Source organism: Protopterus annectens, chromosome 15.part0 (assembly GCF_019279795.1).
Source record: "Protopterus annectens isolate FY-2018-M chromosome 15.part0, PAN1.0, whole genome shotgun sequence".
NCBI classification, from domain to species: Eukaryota; Metazoa; Chordata; order Ceratodontiformes; family Protopteridae; genus Protopterus; species Protopterus annectens.
In genome coordinates this window covers 35313916-35326211 of record NC_056749.1, presented here as the reverse complement: position 1 = coordinate 35326211, position 12296 = coordinate 35313916, and the positions used below count along the sequence as shown (strand labels likewise).

At 42.0% G+C, this 12296-nt stretch overlaps 1 protein-coding gene across 1 annotated transcript in view; it reads left to right on the top strand.

Moving 5' to 3' along the window:
• The window catches only part of LOC122789722 (surfeit locus protein 4-like), a 516963-nt gene that overhangs the window by 115853 nt on the left and 388814 nt on the right, over positions 1 to 12296 (top strand). The gene's annotated exons all lie outside the window — the stretch shown is intronic.

Below are 12296 nucleotides of genomic sequence, written 5' to 3'. Positions count from 1 at the left end.
ACTATTCCTTTCTTTTGGAAGTATGGGTGGGCACTAGAAAAGTGCAAAAATGAATTACAATTTGTGTCCTTTTTATTCAAACCCATTGCTACTCTTCCTAATATGGATGTCCAAAACGTCAGTACTGTCATAGCCTATCTTATATGAGAATCTAAAAAAATCAGTACTGTTGGAAATGTGTTCAAAGAAGTCCATACATTTTTCCTCACTATCTGTCCAAAATATACAGATATAGTCAAGGAAACATTTGTATAGTGGCCAACAATCCTTAAATACTGAATTAAACACATACTTTTGCTCCCACCAAGCCATCACTAGCTTTGCATAAGTGGCGGCACACATGGCCCCCATGGCAACTCCCCTTAACTGTCGAAAAAATTCCCCTTCAAAATAGAGAAAATTATTGTTTAATACCAATTCCATTAAGACAGTAAAAACATAAATCTCTTTTTCAGGAAAATTATTTCCGTACCTTAGAATCTCTTCAAAAAACTCTAAGCCAGCTCTATGGGGAATAGAAATGAAAAGGTCAACCACATCAGTAGTAATAAAAATGACTTCTTTGGTTATCTGTTTGTCCTTTACATTTCTTAAAAAATCCCATGAGTCCTTCGGCATATTACATGCACCCACAGATTGGTTATTTAACTGTGATCTAAATATTTAGCAATGGGTGCAGTGACAGACTGACTAGCAGCTACAGTGGACCTCAAGGGGGGGATCTTGTACATCTTTGTGGACCTTCGGAATCCCAAAGATAGACAGTACTCTTGGTTCCTTGTCTAAGCATCTGAAAGTCTCTATATCTATACAACCCTCCAATACCAAATCATTGAGTGCTATGTAAACCTTTTTGTATGCAATATGCACCTCATTAATAGAGACCTTCACATAATAGTTGTCTAACAAAATATCCATTATTTTCCTGTCGTACGTAGTAACATCCATGAGCACTGTGACCCCCACCCTTGTCCGGTTTCCATTTCCAAAACGTTCTCTAAATTTTTAAGCTGAGGGTGCACAGGGGAATTCCACAAACTTTTCCTTCTCAAACCTTCACTCGCAACACTTTGCCCATCCAGCAAAAGTTCTAAATTCTTCTTGCGGATTAACGTTTTCAAGTCAATTAATACATTACTTAAAACACATTTTTTGTGGGGAACAAATTTAAAAACCTTTTGAAAATAAATCAAAAAAGACCTTGGTAATGTGCAAACTTGTATAATTAAAAATAATGTGTCCCTGGCAAGTCAAAATAGGTCCATTTTCCACAATACATTCATCTGACTCCATTTCATCATGTACTGTGGGTACTCTCCGTAACAATTACTGAGCTTGTTTCCCCCTCCTGTTGTTGTTCCATCCCTTCCAATTGCCCTGATAATAATTGGTCATAAGCTTGCTCTTCAGTCTCTCGGACCTTCGGAGGGGGGGGTATACTAAAGGGTCCTGATAGTATGCCCGGCAGGGTGATCGGTACAAGAATCATGGTTAACATAATCAGAACCATAGTAGTCATGCCTACCATTGTTGTACCCACCCATATTTCCATACCTTTCAAATTTAGCAGTACCCATTGGTCTAGGGTAATGTGTGTTATGTTCATATTCATGCAGATCCCTATTTAACTTTCTTTTCTTTCTACAGTCAGTGACACTTTTTCATCTACGTGTGCTTTTAAGTCAAAATATAACTTTCTCTTTGTGTACAGTAAACATTAAGTCTTTTAAGGTACAGGTGTTGACATGGTTAATTTTTTCATTCAGAACACTCAGCCTTTCATTTTGCTTAATAGCTTTCAAAAATTCAAAACCACATGAATCAAATATTCTTATTTCTGAATGAAACTCAGATCCCTCTTCAACATTGTTCGGGTATCTGTGCACACGCAACCCTTTAGGTGCAACTTTTAAATTTTTAAACATTCCCTTAGATACACATTGTCAGCATCAAGAGTTTTAAATTTAAGCAATAAGTCATGCAGTTTGTCTAAATTGTTCGAATAGGTGTCAGTTTCATCTGAATGACAGTCTATCCAGTTAAAAGAAACATGCTGATTCAGCCAGATATCCAAATTACAATTGCAGGAATTACTTTGACTAGAAACAGCAGGAGCCACGGTGGTACAGCGGTAGCGTTGTTGCCTCACAGCAAGAGGATGTTCTTAGTCTCACATTGCTGCAGTCATAACCTGTGGGTAGTCCGCTGTCCTCGGTCGGCCCGAATACCGAAGTGTTAGGCTGGCGTCGGTCATGGTCGCTCAGAGCTGACGTCAGTACGCAGTAGTACTTAAGCGCCTGACCGACACCATATCCTCAGTCTTTCTTGCCGCGTGGTCCGAAGCAGAAGCAGCATTTGCAAGTGCCGTTCGGCGTTCTGAAATTTTCATTTTTCGAGTTTCAGACCGAAGACCAAGTTGGGCTAAGTACCCCGTTGGGGAATATTTTTCTCTTTTCTTGCCTCGGTTAATCCGGATGTCAGAAAAAGTTAATAATTGTATTTCTTGTGGGAAACAGATACCTCATAGGGACTACCACTCTCTCTGTATTCCTTGCTTGGGGCCTGAGCACGACGTAGTCGGGTGTCGCTTTTGCGCTAGATTTAATAAGCGCACCATTAAACGCAGATGAGACTGTGCTAGGCTTGTTTTCGGTAAGCGGTGTAACTACAACATGCCGTCGGATCCTCCGACGCCCGCTACCGCAAAGAAGCGAAAAGATAAATCTTTAAAGTCTAAACCGGATGAGTCGTCCATTGCGGACGCCGGTTCTATGGAATCTACGGTTGAATCTGTGGATCCAGCCGAGGCCTCGGCTGAATCCCAGGGGGAACCTTTACTATTACAGGAGTTGGCCTCTCAGGAGTTAGGTCAGGCCGAGGGGGCTTCTCAAGTTTCTGTGGTTCCATCCTTACAAAAGGTTATTAGGCCTTCTACTTCTATCACTAAAGGCCCTGCTAAGGCTAGACCTGGTCTTTCTGGTACAGGCCACAGTCCTAGTTCTTCGGGCTCTGTTCTTAAAAAACATATGTTGAAAATGGCAGAGGATTTGATTACTTTGATCAGGGGTTTTATGCCCCCCCCCCCCAGCGAAGAGACCTAGGGTGGAGACAGATTTAGAGGGATTGGAGCATTCCTCAGATTTCTCTGAGTACTCAGCTGAGGATATTCAGGATTTTCCTCCCTATTCTGATTCGGATGCAGAGGATTCCTGTCCTCCTGCTTCTCCTCCAGAGGATTTTCCCTTTTCTGAAACTTTGCACTCCATGAGGGCGCATTTCAAGTGGGAAGGTCAGGATTTTTCAGATTCTCGTAAGAGGCTTAGGGAATTTTTGTTTTTGCCACAACATAGACCTTTGGCTATTCCCCCTGTTTTAGATGTTGTTCAGGATGTTTTTTCTGAAGCTTCCCTTAATCCTGATTCTTTACCCCCTGCCCCTGTCAAGCCAGATGGGTATTAGAGTTCCAGAAGCACATAAATATTTGTATAAGAGTCCTAGAGCTGACCCGGAAACTATTATTCAAGGGCCTAAGGGTGTTGGGGCTTCTGTAGTTAAGAATCCAGTTCCTCTGGATAAAGATTCTAGAGCTTTGGATAGGTGGGGTAAAAATGTGTATACCTCCTCCACGTTAGCTATGAGGGCTTTAAATTGCCAGTTTCATATGCTGAAGTATCAGAACTTTCTGTTAGGTCAGTTGAAATCTAAGGTAGATGCTTTATCTGAGGGTATAGAGTGTAAGGAATTGCAGGACTTAGTTCATGCTTCGGATCAAGTTGGTAAGCATTCCTTGCAGTGTGGCTTCAATGCTCTTCAGGCTTCTTCCAGGGTGGCTGCTACTGGTTCGGTTATTCGTAGACATGCCTGGCTTAAGGATCAAAATTTGTCAGAGCATGTTAAAGCTCGAATTTTGGATGCTCCTCTTCAATCTGAAGTTCTTTTTGGTTCTCCTGTGGAGTCAGTTTTGAAAAAGATGGAAGACAAAGCTAAGTCTATGCAGACGGTTAAGGAATTTTTGCAAGTGCAGCCCCCTAAGTTTAGCAGGAATTGGCCTGCAAGAGGATGGTCTTTCCCTTCTTCGGATTTTCAGTCTAAGGGCAGGTCTAGACGTGGTAGGGGCAGGGCTCACGCTCAGGGTTCTTTCAGACCTAGGACTTAGAGCTCTCCTGCACAATCTTCTGGTGAGGGCAGGGGTCAGCCTTTTCGTAAACAGACCCAATGACCTGTATCTCCAGCTGCCAGATTCTTCCTGTCTGGCAGCTCCTCTAGGAGGAAAGTTGGCACTTTTCAAACAAAATTGGCATTTGGTCACCCAGGACAAATGGGTGTTGGACATAATAAATCAAGGCTACAAGTTTTATTTTCACACTTTTCCTCCTTTCAAAGGCATGCCAGATGTACCTCCTCAGCAAAGGCTGGAGGCTCACAAACAAATTTCTTTGCTTTTACAGATGGGGGCAATCCAGGTGGTACCTCCGTCAGAAATAGGCCTAGGGTTTTATTCTCGCCTATTCCTTGTGCCAAAGAAAGGAAACACTTGGAGGCCAATTCTGGATTTGTCCATTCTCAATACATACCTAGACATTCCAAAGTTCAAGATGTTAACATTACAGCAACTTCTGCCTCTGCTAGGCAAAGATCACTGGATGGTAACTCTGGATCTCAAAGAGGCTTATCTTCACATTCCTATCAGGCCCAGCTGCAGGAGATTCCTGCGTTTTCGGGCTGGTACTTTTCATTATCAGTTCTCTGCATTGCCCTTTGGCTTATCTACTGCGCCCAGGGTGTTCACAAAGGTTCTGGCTCCTGTAATAGCTTTCTTAAGACTGAGGGGAATACAAATTTATCCTTATCTGGACGATTGCCTGATTCTTGCTCAAGACAGACAAGTTACTTCAACATTTACAGTATGTAATGGCAGTTTTAAGGTGCCTAGGGTATTCTGTGAACGAAACAAAGTCCAGTCTAGTACCCTCTCAAGACATGTGCTTTTTGGGTGTGAGACTGAATACAGCCTCTCAGATGGCTTTTTTGACCCCGGACAAACAAAGAAATCTTCACCTATACTTCCAGCAATTGTCAGTAATGTCCAGGCTGACTGCAAGGACAGTCCTTCAAGCCTTGGGGTTCATGGCATCTTGCATTCTGGTACTTCCCAATGCCAAATTGCATATGAGGAAGCTACAGTGGTATCTCAAAAGTGTATGGACTCAACACTGCCACGATTTGGACACTGTCATTCAGATAATACCTTGCATCCAGAAGGAATTCTTGTGGTGGGCTCAGGAATGTCACCTAAACAAGGGACTCTGTGTCCCGACCAGAGGCGAGTCAGATCTTAACGACGGATGCCTCAGACCTGGCTTGGGGAGCACACTTCAATGGGAAATGGATTCAAGACACGTGGCCTCCCAGACTACAGCATTTGCATATCAACATGAAGGAGATGTTAGCAGTCCAATTTGCCCTGATGGCCTTCAAGGACCTACTTCAACCTGGACAGGTGTTGATTCAAACAGACAACACAACAGTCATGTGGTACATCAACAAGGTGAGGCAGAGCACCTCGCTGGCCTTGTTCAAGAGAAATCTTGACCAATGGATGGGAGATCGCAGATATACCCCAGGAATTACCTCAGTGTCACTGCTCGACAGAGGCACAGCAAAATAATGGGTATAGTTCCCCATACTAAAGGGGTGGCGTAAGCCACAAAACAATGGGCTAGGCTTATAAATGCCCTCGGGCAGATAGCCTAGTATGAACCTATGAACCTATGAACCTATGAACAAGCAGGGGGGAACCCATTCTTACCCTCTTTGCAGACAAGCTATGATATTGTGGGAGACTGCTCTGAGTTTGCACATCACTCTTCAAGCACGGTTTCTGCCAGGAGCACAGAACTCCTTAGCAGATGTATTGAGCAGACAAATTGTGGATCCCCACGAGTGGAAATTGGATCCTCAGGTATTCCAACAGTTGACAGTGGCTTGAGGAACTCCAGACATAGATCTGTTCGCTTCTCCACTAAATTTCCAACTGCCAAAATTTTGCACAAAGATGTTTCACCCAAAAGCTTGGAAAGTGGATGCTCTATCTTTCAGTTGGAACAACCTTCACGTCTATGCTTTCCCTCCTCTGCCTCTCCTTCCCAAGGTACTCTTGAAAGTCAGGCAGGACAAGCCTTGCATGATTCTAATAGCACCGGATTGGCCACGCCAGCACTGGTATTCTCTGCTGAGGAGTTTAGCTCAGGAGCCTTCTTGGCCTTTGCCTCCTATTCCTCACCTGTTGTCCCAGTCAAGCAATCATTTTCTCAATGTCAGGGTACAGTCCCTGCATCTAACAGCCTGGCGTATTCTGTTTTAGACCCTGGGGGGTCTCAGCTTCCTCAACAGGTTTTGAATGTCATTTTGGAAGCCAGACGGCCTAGTACTAGAAAAGTTTATGCTGATAAATGGAGGAGATTTTTTCTTTGGAGCACAGCAAAGAGCTTTGATGTCTCAGTGCCTAATTTGAGTTTTACACTACAGTACCTTACTGAATTACTAGACAAGGGTTTGTCTTTTTCCTCCGTGAAAGTTCATGCTGCAGCCATTTCTGCTCACTATGATTGTGACCCTCCTTTATTTTCTCACCCTTTGTTTAAACAATTTCTTAGAGGGGCAAAGAACATAAGACCCCCACGTAGAGCTCCTACTCCTTCCTGGGATCTCAATTTTGTGTTGGAAAAGCTTATCCTTTTGAACCTGCAGCTACGTCTGAGTTGAAGTTTTTGCCTTGGAAGACTGCTTTTTTGTTGGCCATTACGTCTACTAGGAGGGTATCTGAATTACAGGCTCTCATGGCAGTTGAACCCTTCCTGATATTCCATAAGGATAGGGTGTCCTTGCGTACTAACCCTACTTTTATGCCTAAAGTTATTTCTAATGTGGCCTTAAACCAGTCTATTCATTTGCCTACTTTTTATGCTGATCCCCAAAATAAAGGGGAAAAAGTCTTGCATTCTTTGGATATTCACAGGCAGTTACGCTATTATTTGAGCAGAACTAAAGAGTTCAGGCAGACTCGACAGTTATTTATTTCTTTTGCTTTGGGTTCACAAGGGAAAGCTGTTTCTAAGCAAACTATTTCTAAGTGGATTGGCCATTGTATTGCTTTTTGTTATTCTCATCACGGAAAGGATGTCCCTGCTGGGATCAGACTTCATTCCACTAGGGCTACTGCCACATCTACTGCCTTTTTAAGGGGCGTAGCTACTAAGGATATTTTGGAGGCAGCTACTTGGAGTTCAGTGCACACTTTTACTAAACATTACCATCTCCCTCTTTATTCCAAGTCTAGGGCTGGGTTTGCCACTGCAGTTTTACAGGGCATGTTAGCAGCTCCTAATGCTTTTTAGTTTGCCAGCCTCCCTTTACCTTTGCTTTGGGATTCTACCCACAGGTTATGACTGCAGCAATGTGAGACGAAGAACATAGTACAGTTTTGTACCTACCATAAATGTAGATGTTCGAGGATCCACATTGCTGCAGTCCAATTTTCCCTCCCTCCTTCCCCTCTATAGTTTGGGGTTGCTGTGTTTCTTTTGGAATAATTTTTATTATTTTCTCTAGGTTTGTTGTGGGGTACTTTCTATTTTGGCTATGGCCTTTCCTTTTTAGGCCTTCTGACATCTGGGGCAAGAAAGACTGAGGATATGGCGTCAGTCAGGCGCTTAAGTACTACTGCGTACTGACGTCAGCTCTGAGCGACCATGACCGACGCCAACCTAACACTTTGGTATTCGGGCCGACCGAGGACAGCGGACTACCCACAGGTTATGACTGCAGCAATGTGGATCCTCTAACATCTACATTTATGGTAGGTACAAAACTGTACTTTCTCCTGTTCGATTCTTGGCTGGAGTGCCTTCTGTGTGGAGTCTGCATGTCCTCGCTGCGGTCGAGTGGCTTCCGAAAGACATACGTGAATGGGCGTTCTTTCGTTGAAGGTTGGGCGTCGGGCTGGTAACTGTGCACCATAAAAAATCTACTGCCAGTCATTAGCAGACCGGAGTTCCACTGTGGCGACCCCTAACCGGGAAAAGCCGAAAAGACAAACAACTTTGACTAGAAACAGCATTGTTAACATTAGTCACCTCACATCCTGTCCTGAATCCGAGCGATAGGCTCCACTACTTTCATTGTTCAAAAAATTGTCTTTAAACATCTCTGAAGTCCCCAGGCCTTCAAAAACAGATAAATTGTTCCTTCTGCTGTTTTCACCACTAGTACAGTCAGAAAAAACACCATTACCATGCATTGACTTTACCCCAGCTTCCTGGTTACTGGGAAGTGATGAAAAAGAGGTGGACTTAACAGGTGTCATAAGATCAACAAGCTGTGTAACTTTACCCAGTAAATCCAAAATGGCTTTCTCATTACTGCTTCCGATTGAAGCAGCTTCGGTGGATTCAATAAGCTCTGCCATCCTCAAAGTAAAATGCAAAACTAAGTCCAGGAGGATGAGGTGACCAAAACAAAACCATTAAACAGGAAAAAACCACCAGCAAGCCATAACCACCTTAAAACATTTAATGTGTTCCACAGCAGGCAAAGCACAACACAGCACACTATGATAACGGTTAAACTACTACCAGTTCATTTTCATCTCCAACTTCATCAGAATAATGCTGACAATCCAAACCCCTCCCCATTTATACCTTTGCACACTGCCAAAACTTAAAATCATGTGACACTGAATTCAATAATAATGTATATATTGGAATACATGCATTTGGTCGAACGTCAGAGTACCGACAAATGCCGAAAGCAGTGACCGTAGTTTTGTATATGTCAAATTTTCAGATGCCGAACCTGGAAATACCAAACGCTGGCCAGGCTAATATCCCCCCCCCCCTCGACCCATGGTAGTGCTTGTTGCGGCGGTTGTGCGACCAAGAATTTCAAATTCGAAGGTGCACATGATATGAGCATCTGCAGCTGCGAGTTTCGACATTAAGATTCGGAAAAAAGTCAGTTTGTCATTTGGTCACGTGACCAAATGCATGTGTTTTGTGTGTGTGTGTGTGTGTGTGTGTGTGCGCCAAATGTGAGATTGCTTTTTCTTTGAGTTATGGCAATACTCTGAGAAACTGCAGTCTTAGAATTGTATATCCAAGTCTGCATTTTTGGTCATTCATTCGTAGTTTTCTGGGACTCTCACAGATTAGACATCAGAGGGTTATTTTATTCCTTTTGTTCTGAAGATAGGTTACTCTGCAGCCAGAAAAGAGCCATCATCTTAATTTCAAATCATGTGGTTGCAAGGTAGTAAGTTGTGGGTATTCAGTAGGCCAGTATCTGCACCTACTTCAGGAGTGGCCCATGTATTCCAGGCCACCTCACCAGTCATGTTGTCGCCTTGAAACATTTGTTACACCCCCTTATTCTTGCTCATCAGAAGCATATCTGAATTGAAGAAAGTTTTTGAAAATGTCAGAATCCTCTCTCCCAGTTCAGATTTCAGCTAATCTGTCTTGCTGCTCTATCCCAATCCCTAACCAGGTTATTTTTTTCTTTACGTAGAGTTTCCCATTCCTGTCCAGTTTTAATAGATACCTGCACTGCTGTCTGCACACAGCACTAAAATCATCTTTATCCAGACTGTCCTGTTTTAATCCTCTTTGCAGTTGAGCCCTCCCACCCCCGGAAACTAAGGCAGATTCTTCAACCTAAAAACAAGGTGTCCTTTTCATTTATCTGGTGTAACATGTGCTGTTGGCCCCCCTGATGTTTATCCTTGTTTTGTTGCAGCAGTGTGCTAATAAAAATAAAAAAAAATTCTTAGCCAGAACTTGCCCATTTATAAAACTGGCATTTTGTGTGTTCTGTGCCATTCCACATCTCTTTCTGCAGTCAGTAACTTTTCCTCTGGTCATTTAAGTTAATATCTTGAATCTTGGTCCGTTTTCTCTGTCATTCTATTTTTAACGGGATCTCCAATCTTTTCACTTGGACAATTCTCTATCTGTTGTCCTCTCTCCCCCTTGACTTTTTTTGCTGTATTTCTGTCCTTTCATAATATTCACTTTTCTACCCCACACGTTTTTTGCTTCCCTGTCCTCCCTCTGTGTGCAGTCCTTACTCTACTGCATTCTTTGTATTGGTAAGGCACCCATTTAATATTGTCAGTAAGGTACCCTTTTATTTCAGTATCAGTACGGTACCTGTTTACATCAGTGCCAGTAAGGTACCAGTTTTACATTTATTTTACATCAGTGCCAGTAAGGTACCAGTTTTACATTTATTTTACATTTGCAGAACGAGACCTCTCTAGTTTGTCCTTTTTACCTTAAAAATGACATCTTCATCCAGGGAAAAAAGTCATCTTTTCTGCACTACTAATATCCCTTCATCTCGCTTTCTGACTTATAATACCCCAGAATGCCCTGTGGTGGCTGCTTTGCTAGGTATTTAATTGTCCATGTGCTGTAATAAAATAGCTAGATTTGCAACAAACTCAAAGTTCTGCTCCCACCACTGTCACTCACTAAAACAATTTGGTTAGCTAGAACCCACCAACTTTCTGAACTATAACCAAATGACCATGGCTCATTACTTGCTGTACCACCCAAACAAGATTCCTGATCTCTCAGGCATACTCAACTTTCACAGTTCTGCTGCCAACTAAGATACACAAGCAAAGCCCTTCTTGAAGTAGTAAAGTGTAGACACAGTGCTGGTGAATCCCTCTTCTTACACAGTTGTTAAAATCTGGAATTTACTTCCACCAGGTATCAGATTGCAAAACAGCAGTCCCACCTTTAAAACCCAATTAAAAGCCCACCTCAATCTTATCTGGCAATGTACCTGTACTGACTGACCATGGCTTGCCCTACTGCCACCATTCAGATAAATCTTCCTCTGGCACTACTTAAAGGTCAAACACGTAGAAAAAAAAAGTACCATAATGAATTGTATTTTTAAATGTACGTATGTATATACTACTACACTTTCTTACTCAAATGCATTATATTTTCTGTTTTACTGTTGTACACTTTTGTGGCTTCTCATTGTACTGTGCTGTGATATACTATTGTCTGTTCTGTTGATTTGTACTAGTCTCTCACTTGTGTATTGTTATCGTATATGTGGAGCTTTTGTATTTTTGATTGCCTTGTATGTGGAGCTTTTCACCCTGGGTCCTCTGCTGAAAACGGGGACCTGATTGCCCAGTCAAACCAACCCGGTAATCAAATATAAAATAAATAAAGTTAAAGTTTTCATGCCCCTCGTGTAATTTAATGGAAGGGGGGACAAACTGCACTGTGATAAGAGCATTAACTGTAGTAATATATTTGCACCAAATTCAATATGCAAATGTTATGCCTGAAAACAACTAGTGTTTTTGATTTGTTGATGCACAGTTACACTTCCAAGCCATGTCTGATACTGTTGCATATTAAGTCGGTTTCTTGCTTTGTTTAATTTCTCCCAAGTGTTTTGAGTTTCTAATACCATGATGGGAATGGACGGCATTCCTAAATCAAACTTGTTATTAAAATTCATGAAATTTTAGCTAGAAGTGCTCTTCACAGCACCTGCAATGTGCCCAGTAATGACTCCTCCTGTCCATGTTTTATTGATCCTTCAGTTCCCAAATAATTGTACACTTCCTCCTGCTCAAGTTCCTTTATATCACATTACTCTCCCAGACTGATATTTTCTTGGTGCTGAAGCTTTCCTGTTTTAAAGGTTGTTTTTGCACATTTATCAAGACTAAATGACATTCTTATAGCATCTATGAAGGTTTTGACCACTTGCAGTTGTGCTTTCATTTCCTCATCAAATGAGCTATAGTTTTAAATCTTCCACAAAAAGAAAATAAGTCTTTACACTTTGTTTTCTGGGAGCCAAATTGTAGCCATGACCTAATCTATTAAGTAGGCAGCTTAATGGTTTAAGGGCAAGACAAAATAGCAACCATGACAGTCACCGCGGAATATCCCCCTTTGAATTCTTACCCCTGGAATAATAACTTGTTCTTCATCACGGTTTAACACTGTTTCATGGTCACTGTAATCGATCAGTGTAGTGTGTGTTTTACACATTTGTAAGCACTCTTTTATCAATTAATGTGGGATGCTGTTCAGTGCTTTTTTGTAGTTTATCCATGCCATACTCATAGTATTCCTCTTTTTTTTTTTTTTTTTTTTTTTTTTTACAATTCTCCATTATGACTTTAATAACCAATAATCCTTTGTTCCATACGACTTTCTTTTGTTACCCCTTTTGTTCAATTGCCATGATTGAGTTGT